Source organism: Vombatus ursinus, unplaced genomic scaffold (genome assembly GCF_900497805.2).
Source record: "Vombatus ursinus unplaced genomic scaffold, bare-nosed wombat genome assembly UNPS02000749.1, whole genome shotgun sequence".
Lineage (NCBI taxonomy): Eukaryota > Metazoa > Chordata > Mammalia > Diprotodontia > Vombatidae > Vombatus > Vombatus ursinus.
In genome coordinates this window covers 2,956,582-2,963,407 of record NW_020940527.1, presented here as the reverse complement: position 1 = coordinate 2,963,407, position 6,826 = coordinate 2,956,582, and positions in this window count along the sequence as shown.

Sequence of the window (6,826 nt, the reverse complement as noted above, 5' to 3'; positions counted from 1 at the left end):
GTGTGTGTGTGTGTGTGTGTGTGTGTGTGTGTGTGTGTGAGAGATGGGCATGGGAGGGAGTGGAGGATGGGAGGAAGGGTAGGCCTGTGCCGATGTCTCTCTGGGCTGCCTACCTTTGACTTTTCCTTACACGTCCCATCGATTGGGCTGAGCTCAGCTTTGAAAGACCCTCCCCGACATTCCCCCTTCCCGTCCTCCCACTGAGGGACTCCCCTCCTCATCTCCTGAGAGGAGTCAAGCTCCGAAATCCTGGCTAACTGCTTGAAGTGGTACCATATGAAAGGACACTCTCTGTCGCTCAGCTCTGATAATAAACGTGTCTTGCCTTCCGAATCCTCCTCTTCCCTCCTGGCTGTCTCTCCCCCCATACCACCCACTCCCCCCATCACCTTCTTCAATTGAGTCCCTCCCTATGTCCAGGGAAAGCTTGTCTGAGGTTCCCCTGCCACCCCCACATTTCCCGAGGGGCCCACTCATGTGTCCCTGAGTTACCGGAGACCTTCTAGTGTCTTTAGGGTTGCAGTAACTCTCTCCTCCTCCTCCAACCCCGACCCAAACACTGACTGCTCTCTTGCCGGCTTTCATCCTCAGTCCATGTTCTGGTGGCTGGGAGGGAGGTGGTCAGAGGGCAGGAAGGCCTGTGTCCCCCTCCTCCCTCCCTGAGGAGGCTTGTGCTCTCTATGTCTGCTTGTCCTGGGTCTCTCTCTGGTTGTGCACGTTTATATAACCTTGTAAATATGTTTTAGAAAGCAAAAGGCGCCATATTGGACGCTGGGAGTATTCCTGACGTCCTGCACTCTCCTCTCTCCGAGGTCTAGCCGTTGCCCTCCCATCGACTTCTCACGTGAAGTTCCCCAGGGTGGTCATTCTTCACTGCTATGGCTGGGGTGGAGGGGCACAGTGGCTACTGAAAGGTCCCTGTGCTTGAAAGCCTTCAGCCTTCTACTTATCAATGGTTTCCAAATCAAACCTTTGTCTGGTATTTCCTTCTCCTTGGAGGAGCTGGGGTTTGGGGGGAGGAGAAATTCTCTCACCCTGGGGTAAGAGATTTAGGCCTTACTCCGGTTCTCTACCACTGAGTCCCCAGGGCCACTCCCATGTCCGTCTTTCTACACCTGACTGTTCCCACTACAGCAGGGCAGCTGCCAGGCCTCGCAGCAAGGTCAGCCTCCCTCGGGGAAAGAACTTGATGACTGAAAGAACGGTGGTGGAGAGAGGAAGCCTGGAGCCCAGGCAGCTGCAGAAGGGGCAATGGGGTCAGAAGGAAAACATCTCCAAACAGTGTGTTGAAAGTCAGTAATTTGCCTCACCTGGTCTCGTTAGCCCACGGATGCCAAGGAGGTTGGGATAAGACTTGGTGGGGTCATGGGAGGAATAAGGGAAGAAGACTCGTGCCTTGTTGAGAGAATACCCAGGAACCGCTTTGTCCCTCATTTCCTTCCCCTGCCAGGGTGGAGCCATAAAGGGACCTCTCTGAGCTCCCTTTTTGATCCAGGCTTGACAGAGCCGTGAGAAAGGAGAAGCATGGGACTGACCCATGCCCACATGTGGGGCCTTTGGGGCACAGTGTGTGTGTATGTGGAGTCACATTTAACACTTTTAAACTGGGGCTACCCTCAAAGCCCCACCCCCACCCCTTTCACCCTCACCATGGACTGGGTTTTTTGAGGTTGTTGTAAAGATTCTCCCCCCTCCAAAAAAAATCTTAGGCCCTGAGCCTTGAAGAGTAGGACCTACTGCCCGTCTTCATCTGGGAAGGCCCTGGGGTGGTTGGGGCACCTGGGAAGGTCTGGGGTGGAATATTTTTTTCCGTAAGGGATAGAGGAAGGGGAGGGATAGGTGTGCAAAATCATGATTGACTTCTAAGAGGAGTACACCGCTTTTTAGCTTGAAACATATTCAAACAGTCTTATGTGCAATAACTGACCTTAGAGTTAAGAATTGTGTTCAAGTGCTTGGATCTCAGTCTGTATATTTAAGTGCTAACACTGTATATCTCAGTAATTTTAGATGTTTTTACAAAAATCACAAAAAAGAAAAACCAAGTGTTAGAATGTGTGTGTGCATCGAAGGGCACTGAAGCATCCAGCGGATCAGCTTTACAGAGCCCCTCTGTCCCCTCCCCTTCCCTGGCCCCTCTCTCCCTCCTTGTGTGCCCCCCTCCCCCCCTCGGGAACACAGCCTTGTGTTGTCTTTATCTGCCTAATACTTAAGAAGCTAAGGAAACGAGTACATACACATACATATAAGTAAATAAGATGTTATTTTTAAGAAAATGAAAATAAAAACTTTATAAACGCTATTTCTTGTCTATACTTTGTCCTTATTCTTCTTCCCCCAACCCCAGTGAAATTCCCAAATCACTGGCATTTTACAAACTTTAACTCACGTTTATCAAGTATTTTAAGGCTTACAAAGCACTTCCTTCACCACCAACTAGTAACATCGGTGGCATGGTAGAACCCTCATTTTATAGATAAAGAAACTAAGGCTCAAAGGGGACACTTGCTTAAAGTCAGCCCCTAAATGGCTTTGAACACAGATTTGTGTGACTCCAGGTCCAGCACTCTTCATATCCAGAATCCCAGCTCCACAACTGTGCTTTGGTTATCTTCACGTCTCAGAATATGGTGGTGATGGAACTGAAGAGAAGGCGCCGCCCGGGCAGGGGAACAGAAGCTAGGGCTCCTCTCTTGACATTCACCTCCTGGTCCCCAGCACGGCTTGGCTCAGTGTCCTAGAAGATGACATTTCCCTGGTATTTTGGAACTTTCCCAAGGAGGACCAACAGATTTCCAGGCTGAGGAGGGTGCTATAGTTTTCTTGCTATACACCTTTGTAGTGGCTGAGTTTACCTGCCAGGCTGCGATGGCTCTGGAGAGGCTCCCCATCAGAGAGTTTAGAGGAGAAACAGGAAGAATGATTAGCTGTCTGCCCAGGGAGAGGTTGCTTTGAGCACAGAGGATGATTGAAGAGAGATGTAGCTGAGCAAGTGAGTGATGGTAGGGAAAGATGGGCCTGAAAACTAGTTTGCTTGAAGGGAAAATGAGCTGGGCCAGAGATTGAGGATGAGGGAGGCAAACTGACCCATCAGTCAATCAGTAGTTGTATTTATTGAGTTGCCTAGGATGCATGAGGAGCTCTGTGCTTAGCTCTGTGAGGGATACAGAGATACAGATACGAGAACTGATCGCAGTCCTCATGGAGGCTGAGGTATGATTGGGGGGTGAGACAGAAATAGGAAAAGATAACGAACAGTAGAGGATGGCATTTGTCAAATCTCTCATGAATGGTAGCCAGGAGGTCATAGGAGGGAGGGAAGCCTTCATGAGGGAGCTGGGCCTCGAAGAATGGGTAGGAGTTAGAGGGCATCCCAAGGTGGCACAAGGAAAGACGTGGAGGCGGGAGTGAACACATGTGGACAAGGAGGCAGTGAGAATGATACCAAATGAAGCTAAGGGGCTTGGTCATGGGGCATAGCTGGGAGCAGGTTTAAATGGGGTCTGCGCTGCAGGAGGCTGGGGTGCAGTGAAAAATGGCATCTTCTTGTTCACAGATTCTGGGGTTTTCCATACTTTAATTTTCTTTGATTCACGTATTAGCTATTTAGTTAACATATATTGAATGTCATCTAATAGCTTATGATCTCCTCCTCCTCCTCTTCTTATTCCTCCTCTTCCTCTCCTCTTCTTCCTACCCTCCTTCCCTCCTCCTCCTCCATTACCTCCTCCTTCCTGCCTCCCTCTCTCTCCCTCTTTCCCTTTCTCCCTCCCTTTCTCCCTCCCTCCCTTCCTCCCTCCCTCCCTTCCTCCCTCCCTTCCTTCCTTCCTTCCTTCCTTCCTTCCTTCCTTCTTATAATTATACATACTTGTATGTTATTATTATTATTATTAATAATAATCTAATCTCACTTATTTGGAAAAGTTGAGTAAAATCCATTCACTCCCCTCAAAACTTTTCATGTTAGCACCTCCCTCTGTAACCATTGCTTGGCCCCAAATGATGAAAGTATCTAAACCAGAGTCTTGTAACCTTGCATAAATGCAGTAATTACTCTTCTATCTTAGCAGCCCTGAGTTCCCCCCTTCCCCTGGGCCAGCTGGGGGGACCAGGGAGGAGGCCCCTTGGGAGCTGTCCTAGCTACTAGCCAGCTGCTCATCCTTCTTCCCCCCCTCTCTAGGAGCAGCATCTGTCTCCTATTTAGAGATGACAGAATCTGATGCTGATGAAAGGAGTTACTTGGTAAAGATTGGATGGGTGGGGTTCCTAATTGTCCCCCCTGATCTTAGTAGTCCCAGACCACAACAAGTGTGCATTGGACGTGAACAAGCTTCCACATACAACAAATGAGGAACTTTGAAGACAAGAATAAAAAGTATCATGAGAAAAATGAATGGTAGGGGGAGAAGATCCTGTGATGAGAGGTGACAGGTGGAGAGTTGAGTTTTCTGTTGGCACCCTCGTAATGTCAGGAGAAAGCAAAATGGCCTCCAGCACATTGGGCAGCCTCCCTGTTGTGAATGGATGTCAAGATATGGACAAGAGTCACGTAGAATAGTCAGGCACGGACAGGTTGCAACCTGCGTCATTGGTAGCAAACTAAGTTGATGTGATCACAGATCCTTTTGATGATCAGAATACCCAACTGTATTGACCTTAACTGACTATGGGAGATATGCCTTTGTAACGCGCTGGTTGGCAGGGGAGTGGAGAATAGGCTTGGTCTAAGGCACAGTAGGGGCAAGCAGATAGAGTCATAGGCTCCTGCTGTCAGCTGGGAACCTAAGGGGTGATCTGGACCAGTCCCCTTCTACTGCAGGAATCCCAAGACAATTAAGAGACAGCCACAGAGATCATCCAGACCAGTTGGCAGTCGTCATCTAGAGTTTTCCCTTGAGAATAGAGGTCTGAACTGGTGAATGTCGCTCTCAGACAATATGGTGTAATGAAAAGAGCAGTAGGTTTAAACTCAGTAGAGACTGAGGTTCCAATCCTGCCCCAGCACTTACTAGCTGTGTGACTATGGACAAGCATTTGACCTCTCCAAGCCTCAGTTTACCTCTTTGTAAGGGGATTATAATACTATTGAGAAAAGCATTGTACAGGGGCAAGAGCACTGGATTTGGAATCAGAGGAACTGTGTTCACATCCTACTTTGGTCATTTACTACATCTATGACTTTAGGCAAATCACTACCTCACTGACCTCAGTTTCCACATCTGTAAAATGAAGGGATTAACCTAGATAGCTTCTAAGATCCTTTCTAGCTCTAAATCAATGATTCTATGACCTATAGTACCTACTTCACAGGGCTGTTGAATGGTGTATTCAGTCAATCAGTCCCTATAATGCTAGGCACTATGATGCTAGGATACAGAGATAAAAATGAAACAGTCCCTGCCCTCAAGGAGCTTGCAATTTTATCAAGTTAAACCACATGTACAAAACAAGTATATGAAGCACAAATACAAAATAATCACAGCATAGGTTGGGGGTGGAGAGCCCTGGCATCTGGGGGATTGGAAAACCTTCACATGGAAGGTGTAGCCTGATGGGAATCTTTTTTTAAAATTTTTTATTAATTCATTTTGGTTTATCAACAATCACTTCCATAAGCTTTTGAGTTATAAATTTTTCTACCTTTCCCTCCCCTCCCCCCTCCCCAAGATGGGATGCAATCTGTTACAGGTTATACATATACATTCCTATTAAACATTTTCACATTAGTGATGTTGTAAGTAAGAATTAGAACCAATAGGAGGAACCACCAGAAAGAGGAAACAAAACAAAACAGAAGAAGAAAAGAGCAAATAGTATGCTTCGATCTGCATTCAAACTCCATAGTTCTTTCTTTGGATGTGAATAACATTTTCCATCACAAGGCCTTTGGAGATGTCTTAGCTCCTTGCATTGCTGAGAGGGGTTAAGTCTATCAAAGTTAGTCCTCGAACAACATGGCTATTGTTGTATAGAATGTTCTCTTGATTCTGCTCACTTCACTCAGCATCAGTTCATACAACTCTTTCCAGGTTTTTCTGAAGTCTGCCTATTCATCATTTCATACAGCACAATAGTATTCCATCACATTCATATATCACAATTTGTTCCGCCATTTTCCAATTGATGGGCATTCCCTCAATTTCCAATTCTTTGCCACCACAGAAAGAGCTGCTATAAATATTTTTGTACATGTGTGTCCTTTTCCCTTTGGGATCTACCCTAGAAGTACTATTGCTGGGCCAAAGAGTATGCACATTTTTATAGCCCTTTGGGCACAGTTCCAAATTGCTCTCCAAAATGGTTGGATCATTTCACAACTCCACCAACAATACATTAGTGTTCCAATTTTCTTACATCTTCTCCAACATTTATCATTTCCCTGTTTTGTCATTTTGGCCAATCTGATAGGTGTGATGTGGTACCTCAGAGTTGTTTTGATTTGCATTTCTCTAATCAATAGTGATTTAGAGAATTTTTTCATATGACTATAGATGGCTTTAATTTCTTCATCTGAGAACTGCCTGTTCATATCCTTTGACCATTTATCAGTTGGGGAATGGCTTGTATTCTTATAAATTTTACTTAGTTCTGTATATATTTTAGAAATGAGGCCTTTATCAGAGACACTGATTGTAAAAATTCTTTCCCAGTTTTCTGCTTCCCTCCTAATCTTGATTGTGTTGGCTTTGTTTGTGCAAAAACTTTTCAATTTAACGTAATCAAAATTATCCATTTTGCATTTCATAATGTTCTCTATCTCCTGTTTAGTCACAAATTCTTCTGTTCTCCATAAATCTGACAGGTAAACAATTCCTTGCTCTCCCAG